The sequence below is a fragment of the Saccopteryx bilineata genome, chromosome 2 (genome assembly GCF_036850765.1).
Source record: "Saccopteryx bilineata isolate mSacBil1 chromosome 2, mSacBil1_pri_phased_curated, whole genome shotgun sequence".
Taxonomy (NCBI): domain Eukaryota; kingdom Metazoa; phylum Chordata; class Mammalia; order Chiroptera; family Emballonuridae; genus Saccopteryx; species Saccopteryx bilineata.
The window spans coordinates 288312008-288324498 of record NC_089491.1 but is presented as its reverse complement, the minus strand read 5'-3'; the positions used below and the strand labels follow the sequence as shown (position 1 = coordinate 288324498).

At 37.6% G+C, this 12491-nt stretch overlaps 1 protein-coding gene across 1 annotated transcript in view; it reads right to left on the bottom strand.

Annotated features, from left to right (window-relative positions):
• The window catches only part of SOAT1 (sterol O-acyltransferase 1), a 60030-nt gene that overhangs the window by 28310 nt on the left and 19229 nt on the right, over window positions 1–12491 (bottom strand). The gene's annotated exons all lie outside the window — the stretch shown is intronic.

The window sequence follows — 12491 nt, the reverse complement described above, 5'->3', positions numbered from 1 at the left end:
TATGGGTGTGTAAACAGAAGAAAATTCACACATAAAAATGCTAAGTAGAAAAAACAAAACTACTATATGTACACACAGTCGTTACAATTATATTAATCATATGATATGAGAAGATACAATTCTGACGACATGGGAAATTAGATTGTCTGAATTAATCCTGCAAGCAACTGACTAATAATATGCACAAGCAACATTATTCAAAATTAAAAATAAAAAAAATTTTGTTTTTCACTGCAAAGGACAGAACATCATCAAGAAAAAAAAAAGACAAGCCATAGAATGAAAAAAATATTTGCATATATGATCAGGAACTTGTATGCACAATATATAAAGAACTCTTACAACTCAATAATAAGACAAACAATCCAATTTAAATATAGGCAAAGTATCTAGACATTTTTCCAATAAAGATAAACAAATAGTCAATACCACTTGAAAAGATGCTCACTATCACTGGTCATCAGGGAAGCACAAATCAAAACCACAATGAAATTCACTTCCTACCCACTAGGATGGCTATAATCAAAAACACACAGGATTGTATGATTCCATATACATATATGAAACAGCCAGGGGGAGATGATAAAAATATTCTAAACTTCATTTCATTCTAATTTCCTTGTTCTGAAAGACTCCTTTCTGTGTATCAAGTCACAGTAGTGTAGCTTCCTAATATGGAGGTTGACTAGCGGAGGCATTAATAAACTAATCAATTATTAATCTGACTGGAAAAAATTGATCTTAAAGCTATTAAAATGTTTGTTTTAATAAGAATTTGCTCTGTATGACTCCCATATACACTGTATATTAGGGGTAGTCAACCTTTTTATACCTACCGCCCACTTTTGTATCTCTGTTAGTAGTAAAATTTTCTAACCACCCACTGGCTCCATAGTAATGGTGATTTATAAAGTAGGGAAGTAACCTTACTTTATAAAATTTATAAAGCAGAGTTACAGCAAGTTAAAGCATATAATAATAATTACTTACCAAGTACTTTATGTCGGATTTTCGCTAAGTTTGGCAGAATAAATCTTTATAAAACAACTTACTATAGTTAAATCTATCTTTTTATTTATACTTTGGTTACTCTGCTACTGCCCACCATGAAAGCTGGAACGTGGACCAGGTTGACTACCACTGTATTAGACAATGGTTTTATAAATAAAGTTTTTATTTCAAAAATAAATGAATACAGAAGTTTCTTCCCTTCAACTCGTTCAGTTACCATGGGGGGATGAGGAAGGAAACATTGTAAAACATTAATTCTCACCAGTTGTACATCACTTCCAAAAGGAATCTTTTAAAAAATAACTGGCTTTGATGAGTCAGGTACTGGAAAGAGGGAGAGTTTTTGCTCACACTTAAGTCTAGCTCTCTGAAGGCCCAATTCAAAATGACATTATAATTATATAAGTGGGAAGAAATGTATTTAAAAAACCAATTCATTTCCTTTCACCTTAAAGTTAACTTCATACAATATTTTTTTTAAAGTTTACTTTCTTGCTACCCAAAAATTAAAAAATTAAATGTCATAGTAGCCAAAAGAAAAACGCCCTAAAAACGTTAAAATTTAAAAACTATGTAGACATCCAACCATATCATTCAACTCAAGGCTTCTAAGTTTCTAAAACACTGACCCTGAAACAGAGATAAGCCGGGACTGAGGGACGCGCAAATTCTGAAACACTTGCCTAGGGCTACCAATATCGCTAACTGCAACATTAATATCACTAACTGATAATGGATCATTTACTTACTGATAGTATCTAATTAGGAGACCCAAGAATAAATTTTACAGAAAGCTACTCTATATTTTGTTTTCTCCTATCCCTCTGATCTCCAAGAAATCAGGCTTGTAACACTTAACATCGTTAAGTACTAGCTAACATTTGTAAAGTCTACATTTAACTGGAATATTTAAATTTCCCTACCTGAAGTATATAAAAATTCCTATTTTAACCTGTTTGGGAAAAAAGGATTATATACTGTACCACACAATATTTATGTTAGATAAAAGTGACCAATTATTGCCCTGTGCTATTATTGTGATACCTTTAATAAAACAAAAATGAGAGCAGGTGGGCCCACACTGAACAGCTCTGGGCTGCTCCTCAAGGCTTTTCACCCAGCTTCCTGAAACAATCCTACATTTGCACTATGACGTCAAATCTACCCCCACCGTTATTCAGAAGGAAAACACAAATGACTCAAGTATTCATTCAATTACATACTCATTCATGAAATAAAAGACACTGAGTACCCAATATATACAGGGCAGTAGGCATGTATTTCAAACACTTCCTTTAGGATCTCAGGAGAAATACACAAACACAGATAATTACAATACACAGATGGGCTGATGCGAGCAGGTGGGTGGAGGAAGCTTTTGAGGAAGTCAATATTTGCTCTGAGTCTCAAATGAAGAATCTTGGTGAACAGGTGCTGGGAAGATTATTTCAGGCAGAGGAAAGAACATGAAGACTTGTAAGGGCTTGGATTCTCTGGGACTTGAACTTGGATCATCAAATGCTCCTTTCTAGGTGCCAGGCTCTTTTTGCTTGGTAATACTACATTTAATTGACTTTTGGCCGAGGACAACTTTTATCTGCTTATTTTCTAAGTTACCAGTACTTTCTAGATCAGTGCTGTCTAATAGAAAATACAATGTGAACCACATGTATCATTCAAATTTCCTAGGATCAACATTAAAAAGTGAAAAGAAACAGGTGAAAATGAGTCTGAAATGTGACATGTATTTTTACAATTACAGTGTTTGTTATCTCAATTCAGACTAGCCACATTTCAAGTAATCAACTGGACCATAGTGAACAGTATAGTTCTAGTGACTACCATACTGAACAGTTTAGTGCTAAATCGGGTCAAGAACATTTTTTGGTAGTGGGCCAGAGAGTATTTTATTTTAGGCTTTGCAGCCCATATGGCCCAGGCACACTACACACATAAATGAATGAGCATGGTTGTGTTTGCCAATTCCTGTCCTAGATGGCTGAATTCGCTGTTAATCTGGCTGACAAACAAAGCTGACATGGATGCACACATTATTTTTCATAATCTAGCATTAAGTATGGTAAACACTGTTGGTGGCTTCACCTTGCTAGAGACTGACTCCAGAATGTACATGAGTATCATTCAGCGTGTGGGCAGCATAAAGATGACCCACCCACACTCAAGCTAGTTTACTAAGAGTTTAGAGGGCCTTTTCATAAACATGTGGGCAGAGTTTCAGAAAAACAACAAAGGATGGTGTAGAGTTCTAGGGCTAGTAACAAACCTCAGGAAAACTGTTACCATCCTTAGGCCTGAAAGGGCAAAGAGAAGTCCTTGGAAAGAACTGCTAGACAGGAAGGATGGTGCTACTCAGCATGGAGAGAACCTACGTTATAAACACTCTCACCTTACTCTCAGCCCTTGGGTCTCCTGGCAATGACCAGAAACCAAAGGGCACAGGAGCCCACTGAGATATTGCACAAGGTCAGCCTCCCACGGCACATATTAGGGTAGAAAAGAGTAGAGGCAAATGAAGATTGCCGGCATAACATGTAATCTAATTTTGGCCAATGAGACATGAGAAGTTCATTGGGAAATTTCTAGAAAGGTTTCACTGCTTTAATGAGAAACATAGGGAACCAGTTTCTGTTCTTCTGATATTGTTCTTTTCTTCCCAGCATAGAGTTACTACAGTCATTTCTATCCTTCCCTCATCACCACCACCAATGTCCTGGAGCCACCGTGCCACATCCCTGCCCCAGATACTGCCTGCTACCTGCTTCCTCTGATTCTTAATTGCCAGGGACTAATAATGAAAAAATGGACCCACTATAAACTAATCATGCCATGCCTTAACCAGGCCTTCAATAAAAAATAAAATATTTGTTTTTGCCTCTTGATGAACTTCTGTTATATTCCTCACAAAGAGTTCCAAACTTTTCCCACCTTCTTTAAGTCCCAGCCCTATCAAGCAATCTTCAACTGATCATTTTGTGTACCAACTCCTTAAATGTCTTCTATCTTTTATAATTTTCACTATCTTTAATCGGTTTCTCCACTGTTCCAGTGTCAGAGAATGGGTTACTCCTCTTTTTTAAACTATTGTGCTGGTCCCACCTAAATTCTTTGAGAAACTGTTCAAATTATTCCACCAATTGAGTCATTTACATTGTCCACACTTACATTCAGAGCCAACCTATTTTTTTTTTTTTTTCATTTTTCTGAAGCTGGAAATAGGGAGAGACAGTCAGACAGACTCCCGCATGCGCCCGATCGGGATCCACCTGGCACGCCCACCAGGGGCGACGCTCTGCCCACCAGGGGGCGATGCTCTGCCCATCCTGGGCGTCGCCATGTTGCGACCAGAGCCACTCTAGCGCCTGTGGCAGAGGCCACAAAGCCATCCCCAGCGCCTGCGGGAGGGGAAGAGAGAGACAGAGAGGAAAGCACGGCAGAGGGGTGGAGAAGCAAATGGGCGCTTCTCCTGTGTGCCCTGGCCGGGAATCAAACCCGGGTCCTCCATACGCTAGGCCGACGCTCTACCGCTGAGCCAACCGGCCAGGGCCAAGCCAACCTATTCTTTAAAATTCATTTTTGTAATTACATGATATGGATGTCATTAGTAAAACTCAAAATTAAACCTCAAGGTTTACCAACATTTATCAAGTGTTACATATTTATTTAACATTTTAGGAACAAACATATAACTGAACAGTTATAACTTTGTAAAATGTATTGCTTAGGATGAAGTTTTTTTGAAAAGATTTTCTTTAAATTATATACTAATAAAAACACGGTACAGAGATAATGTCAAAATTATTAATAACTGAAAATCTGAAACAATGCTGTACAACAAGCATCCCTTTCCCATGAACTTATGGCCCAACCAGGCTATTCTTTTTCCTTCAATATAAAATGTCCCAGAAGAGTGGCTTACACTCATCATCTTTACTTTCTTACTAGCAATTCACTCCCAAACCTGTTTCTGCAACTCTTTCTGGGATCACTATGGAATCCTAATTTCTGAATACTCATCCTCATTAAACCTGCTACAAAAAAAAAAAAAACCTGCTACAAATTTCAACATTTATAACTATTTTGGGGGGGGGGGTGAGAGGAGGAGAGAGAGCGAAGCAGACTTCCACATGCACCCTGACCAAGATCCAGGCAGCAGGCCTGATGCTCAAGTACTGAGCTATTTTTAGCACCTCAGGCTGATACACTCAGACCAACCAAGCTTTCCTCAATGCCCGGGGCCATGCTCTAACCCAGGGGTCTCAAACTCAACTCAGCATGTGGGCCGCAGAGCAAGATCACAGCCCTTCGCTGGCAGCACTAGGTCTACAAAAGGCAACTGTTACGCAACACTTTTCTCACTGCAATTGAAAACAAAAAAAAATCAGTACAACAAGCACAATCGTACATGCAGTTTACTCAGTGTCACAAAACGACCAGAAACTGTAGTTCGCATCACAACTGCTGTTAACTAAGCTAATATCTATCTAGGATGCTAGAGAAATGAAAAATACAAGTAGGCCCGTAGGCTTACTTAATTTTATTCAAAATATTTTGAACTTCGTGGATTAGTCTGCGGGCCGCACAAAATTGTTCGGCGGGCCGCAAGTTTGAGACCCCTGCTCTAACCCATAGAGACACTGGCTGCAGGAGGAGAAGAGGGAGAGAAGGGGGGAGGGAAGAGAAGCACATAGTCATTTCTCATGTGTTGCTCTGAACAGGAATCAAACCGGGGATGTCCATATGCCAGGCCAATGCTCTATCTACTGAGACACTGGCCAGGGCCACATTTATGAATTATTTATCATACACCATCTCATTTATTCTTTATAACAACCCAGTAGATAAACAAGAGAGTTGGTTTCATTTCTATTTTTAAAATAAAGAAATTAAGATTCAAAGAAACTAATTAAACATTTTGCCCACAATCCCATGGCCAGTAACTGAATGCTGAAGTGAAGTAGGGGTCTTCTGCCCCTTTGTCATGCAACATGCGTTCACAAAAAAGTTAAAAATAAAAACAATCAAGGCCTATGTACAGTGACTAAAAATTCCTAAAGATGACTAAGGAGTACTAAGCAGTGACTAAAAAACATTTTTTTGTTTCAGTTTTTTTAACAAACATTCTTTGTCTCCTTCTATCAAGTACAGAATTAGCTAATGCGTAGGCATTAACAGCTTTTTACTGCCTGGAAGTGCAAACATTTTAAAATACTGATCATTTTCTAAAAAAACTCCCTGACTAAGCCTTAGAACAGCAATTTTCAACCAGTGCACCACAAGAATTTTTATTTAGTCAGGGGCACTGACCTCTTTTTCCTTAGAGTGTCAAATTAAAAAATGACAACAGCCAACACAACAATAGCTTTCTGGTGTGAATGAATAAAAATTATACCTTTTTCTTTTGTCAGATCAGCCAAAAAAAAACCCAAACATTTTAGTGTGCTGCAGAATTTTAGTAGTTATGTGTGCCACGAGATGAAAAAGGTTGCAAATCACTGCCTTAGAAGGTCATGCCAGCCTTGCCTTGTCTAGCCCTCTAGAGATATCAGTAATCTAAACGTATAAGAAAGTCAGCTTTATGTCCATAGGATGGTGGAATTTAGAAGTATTCCTTGAAAGATTTAATATTTATCTTTAAAACAAAAAGGGAGATAAACAGAGGTTTTCAATCTTTTTACACTTGAGGACTGGTGAAAACAGGAAAATTATTTTGAGGACCGCTAAGACAGAAATCACCGAGCATAAGCAAATTTAACTAAGATCATGTGGGCCTATAATTTTCATACAACATCAGGGTGGTTAACTCTTTCGTGGACTGGCATGAAATTTCTGACCAACCAGTCTGCAGAATGGTGGTTTAAGAACACTGGTTTAATCTACCTCTAATCTTTTATTTCTACACTGACCTCAAAAACCTTCCAAAATTCTCAACTAATCACATGTCTGCACAACTGTAAAGAAATGGAATCTGAACTAAAAACAAGGGTTGGTATAAAAATATTTATACAGAAAAGATTTAATAGATAATGTTGAAACAACTGGCTAGCCACTTTGAAAAAGTATAAAATTTGGCCTGACCTGTGGTGGCGCAGTGGATAAAGCATCGACTTGGAAATGCTGAGGTCGCCGGTTCGAAACCCTGGGTTTGCCTGGTCAAGGCACATATGAGAGTTGATGCTTCCAGCTCCTCCCCCCTTCTCTTTCTCTGTCTCTCTCTCTTCTCTCTCCCTCTCTGTCTCTCTCCTCTCTAAAAATGAATAAATAAAATTTAAAAAAATTTAAAAAAAAAAAAAAAAAAGAAAAAGTATAAAATTAGATCCCTCACTTACTATTCAAAATAAATTTCAGATGGATTAAATATTTGAATCTAAAAAACTATGAGTAAAAAATTTGCCTTTCTTTTTCATAATCTTGGATGGTTTCTAACACAAAAACAAATCTAAAAGCAATAAAACATGTTATTATATATATACAAACTAAATGTGACATCATACACAAAGTCATAAAACAACTAGCTAGCTAAAAAATATTCACAGTACATGACAATCAAAAGATTAATTTCCTTAATATAGAATTCCTTAAAAAAAACTGAAAGAAAAATATCATCACCAGATAGGGGAAAATGGACAAAGGATATGGAAAGGGCTTTGAAAGAAAAAAAATAGTCAATAAACATATTTTTATATGCTCTACCTCACTCATAATTTATGAGAACAAATTAATGCTGTGTTTTTCGCCCATCAAATTTCAAATTTCAAAAAAACATTGTTAAGATATATTGGCAAGAGTATAGGGTAACAAAATAGATGTAAACTGGTATAACATTTTTAAAAGTAAATTTAATAATATCTACATTTTAAATGCAAAACCTCTTTAATTCAGAAACTTCACTTTTAAGAAGGTATCCTACAAGTACACTAGCACAAGGAAGCAATGATCCTGTTTCAAGCATGTTCTCTACAGCACTGTGACAATACTGAAACCCTGGAAACCGAAATGCCCATCAATAAGGGATGAGTTAAATAAGTTACCAAGCATTTGTGCAACAGAAATACTACAGAGATACTTTTAAAAGAATTACACTTACATATACATATCCTGAATAAAAAGTTGTCTAAGAGGCCCTGGCCAGTTGGCTCAGTGGTAGAGCATCGGCCTGGCGTGCAGGAGTCTCGGGTTTGATTCCCAGCCAGGACACACAGGAGAAGCGCCCATCTGCTTCTCCACCCCTCCCCCTCTCCTTCCTCTCGGTCTCTCTCTTCCCCTCCCGCAGCCAAGGCTCCACTGGAGCAAAGTTGGCCCGGGCGCTGAGGATGACTCTATGGCCTCTGCCTCAGGCGCTAGAATGGCTCTGGTAGCAATAGAGCATCGTCCCCTGGTGGGCAGAGCGTCGACCCCCTGGTGGGCGTGCCGGGTGGATCCCGGTTGGGCGCATGCGGGAGTCTGACTGCCTCCCCGTTTCCAACTTCAGAAAAATACAAAAAAAAAAAAAAAGTTGTCTAAGATTTACTAAGTTTAGACAAAGGAAATTGCAGAACATATCCCAAACACAATCCCACATGTAGGAAAAAAAATGATTACTTAAGGAGGATTATTTATTTATGACTTTCTACAGTGTTTATATTTTTTAATGAGTACATACTCATTAAAATGTACTTTGGCCCTGACCGGTTGGCTCAGCGGTAGAGCGTCGGCCTAGCGTGCGGAGGACCCGGGTTCGATTCCCAGCCAGGGCACACAGGAGAAGCGCCCATTTGCTTCTCCACCCCTCCGCCGCGCCTTCCTCTCTGTCTCTCTCTTCCCCTCCCGCAGCCAAGGCTCCATTGGAGCAAAGATGGCCCGGGCGCTGGGGATGGCTCTGTGGCCTCTGCCCCAGGCGCTAGAGTGGCTCTGGTCGCAACATGGCGACACCCAGGAGGGTTGCAACATGGCGACGCCCAGGATGGGCAGAGTATCGCCCCCTGGTGGGCAGAGCGTCGCCCCCTGGTGGGCGTGCCGGGTGGATCCCAGTCAGGCGCATGCGGGAGTCTGTCTGTCTCTCCCTGTTTCCAGCTTCAGAAAAATGCAAAAAAAAAAAAAAATGTACTTTAAATTTAAATATTTACTTTATATAATATTATTTACTTTATATTTACATAAATTAATTTTATCTAAATTAAATTATATATAAATTTTATATATCTGTATATATTTATAATATATAAATTGTAAATATATATAAATTAAATATATAAAATAAATTAAATCTGGACCTGACCAGTTAGCTTAGCAGTAGAGCATCGGCCTGGCATGTGGAAGTCCCAGGTTTGATTCTGTCAGGGCACGCAGGAAAGGTGACCATCTACTGGATCCTGGTTGGGGCACATGCAGGAGTCTGTCTCTCTGCCTCCCTGCCTATCACTTAATAATAAATTTTTAAAATAAAAATAAAATTTATATAAATATATAAATAGTATTTTATATTATTTATTTTATATTATTTCTATTTACTTTAAATTTAAATTTTATAAGCATGTATCAGTAGTTTGTTCTTTAATGAAACCAAAATATCTTGTATTTCTTGAACAAGGAATATCTTATATTTCTTGAACAAGAGGAAATAGCCCCATTATTTAGCATGAGGACAACAGACTGAGATTTCAAAGGGGTATTATGAGTAATCTACAAAAACAATAAATGGAAATACCAATTACAATTGGTCTATAACTTTTTTAAAACAATAACTATTCTATAATCAAAATAATTCCATAAACTCTATTACTCACCAGAGTTAACTTTGGTTTATTTTCCTTTTATCATCACACCTGTATCAACTGTATGGGTTGCCCATCCAGGGTTTGGCAAACATAGGTTTACAGTTGTGAGTACACAAAACAGTTAATAAAGCTATTGTAATAATCATAACCTGCGTGTCTTTTTCCATACAGACAACTATAAAAACCTGCTTCTGCCAACCCTGTATATGCAGCAGGAGAATTAGCCTTATTACCATTAAACTTTTAAAAGTGTATGATCTTATTTTAAAATCAAAAGAGAATTTGTGGTAGAAATATTAAATAATTTCATGTATATTATAATTCTTAGTTGATTTATCAGCAGAACACTATAAAGCTAACTTAGAACCTGGAACAGAAGAGCTGTCAGCACCATCAATGAGAAGATAAAATAAAATGTTAATTGATACGAAGCGAAATAAGTAAATCAGAAAAAAACAGGAACTGTATTATTCCATACGTAGGTGGGACATAATAGTGAAACTAAGAGACATTGATAAGAGTGTGGTGGTTACAGGGGGGAGGGGGAATGGGAGAGGGAAAGGGGGAGGGGGAGGGGCACAGAGAGAACAAGATAGAGGGTGACGGAGGACAATCTGACTTTGGGTGGTGGGTATGCAACATAATTGAACGACAAGATAACCTGGACTTGTTATCTTTGAATATATGTATCCTGATTTATTGATGTCACCCCATTAAAAAAATAAAATTATAAAAAAAAAAAAAAAGTTAATGAACCTAGTGCTATCTATTGTAAACAGTGCTTTCACATTTGCTCTCCTTTGTTCTGCAAGGGGAAATCTAAGCACTGACAAGCTGTAAGCCATCCATGTAGGCAGTCAATGATTACATACACAGTAAGTCTGCAAGCCCTACCTTCAGACTTCCTCCTGGCCTTTCCAACACCACTGTCTTCCTATCCATGAAAACAAAACACAAATCCATCTGTACTACTTCCCAACAGTCCTCTCTAAAAGCAAACTTCTATATCTACCATATACTTAATCTATAATCTATACCGTCTTCAACTCCATGCGTTTGCAAACTCATACCTTCTTTTGGCTAGAAAGCCCTCTCCCAGTCTATTCTTCAAAGGCCAAACCAATTCTACTTCTGTGAGACACCTCCTTCCATTCTAAAGAAAGATACCCCTCACCCTGTTGATCTCCTATTCCATTTAGTTACTATAATTTACATAACTCTTATTTATAACATAGGCTGTTTTCTGTTTTAGTGTCTCATTTACCTGAACTACTAGCAAACCTGGTGCACTGCCTGATGCATACACAAGTCAAATGAGCTTAATGACACCAGATTAACCTGTCAGCTTGGAAGGCATGAACCAACTTTAATCTCAGATGAATGAGGTGCATGTGATGCATAATTAAATGACAGCTAAGACCAATTCTTATTCTAAGAGCCTAGAATTCCAAGATTTAACTTTTGATAGTTATTAAAACTAGATTCCAGAATGTTGAACAATGAAAAGATTGTTCTTTTCATTGATAGAACAATGAAAAGATTAAGAAACAAAAACTCTTCCCTCAAACACTGTATTCATATATATTTCTAACAACTACACCATAAAAACACCGTCAGAAAGTGGGTTGTATAATATTTTCCCCATTAAAATATTGTTATAATTTATTATATTCCTGCCCCAGGGCTTGATGACATTCAGAGATAAAATCATAGAGAGAATATCTCATTAGAAACAAAACGTATTATAGACCTTCTTTCTTTCAAAATGGTCAAGTTCTGCCTCATGTCCATTATTTAAAACTAAATGTACTACTCATTATGCCTGGGCAAAATTGTACTCAAATGATTTTTAGCATTTCTCCTAAGATGAATTCTCCTCAAATATATTACACCTCAGAAAAAAAAATACTCATTGACTATATTTTGTTAGCCCTCTTAGAATTTAAAACCTCTTCAAATTCTAATTTTTTAGCACTTTTTTTTTAAATTCAGAAAGCTGTCAAAAAAAGTATCAGCTTATGAATAGACACTTCTCCCAGGAAGAAATACAAATGGCCAACAGATATATGAAAAGATGTTCATCTTCTCTAGCTATTAGAGAAATGCAAATCAAAACGGCAATGAGATACCACCTCACACCTGTTCGATTAGCTGTTATTAGCAAGTCAGGTAATAGCAAATGTTGGAGAGGCTGTGGAGAAAAAGGAACCCTCATACACTGTTGGTGGGAATGTAAAGTAGTACAACCATTATGGAAGAAAGTATGGTGGTTCCTCAAAAAACTGCAAATAGAACTACCTTATGACCCAGCAATCCCTCTACTGGGTATATATCCCCAAAACTCAGAAACATTGATACGTAAAGACACATGCAGCCCCATGTTTATTGCAGCATTGTTCACAGTGGCCAGGACATGGAAACAACCAAAAAGCCCATCAATAGATGACTGGATAAAGAAGATGTGGCACATATACACTATGGAATACTACTCAGCCATAAGAAATGATGACATCGGAACATTTACAGCAAAATGGTGGGATCTTGATAACATGATACGAAGCGAAATAAGTAAATCAGAAAAAAACAGGAACTATTATTCCATACGTAGGTGGGACATAATAGTGAAACTAAGAGACATTGATAAGAGTGTGGTGGTTATGGGGGGGAGGGGGGAATGGGAGAGGGATAGGGGGTGGGGAGGGGCAC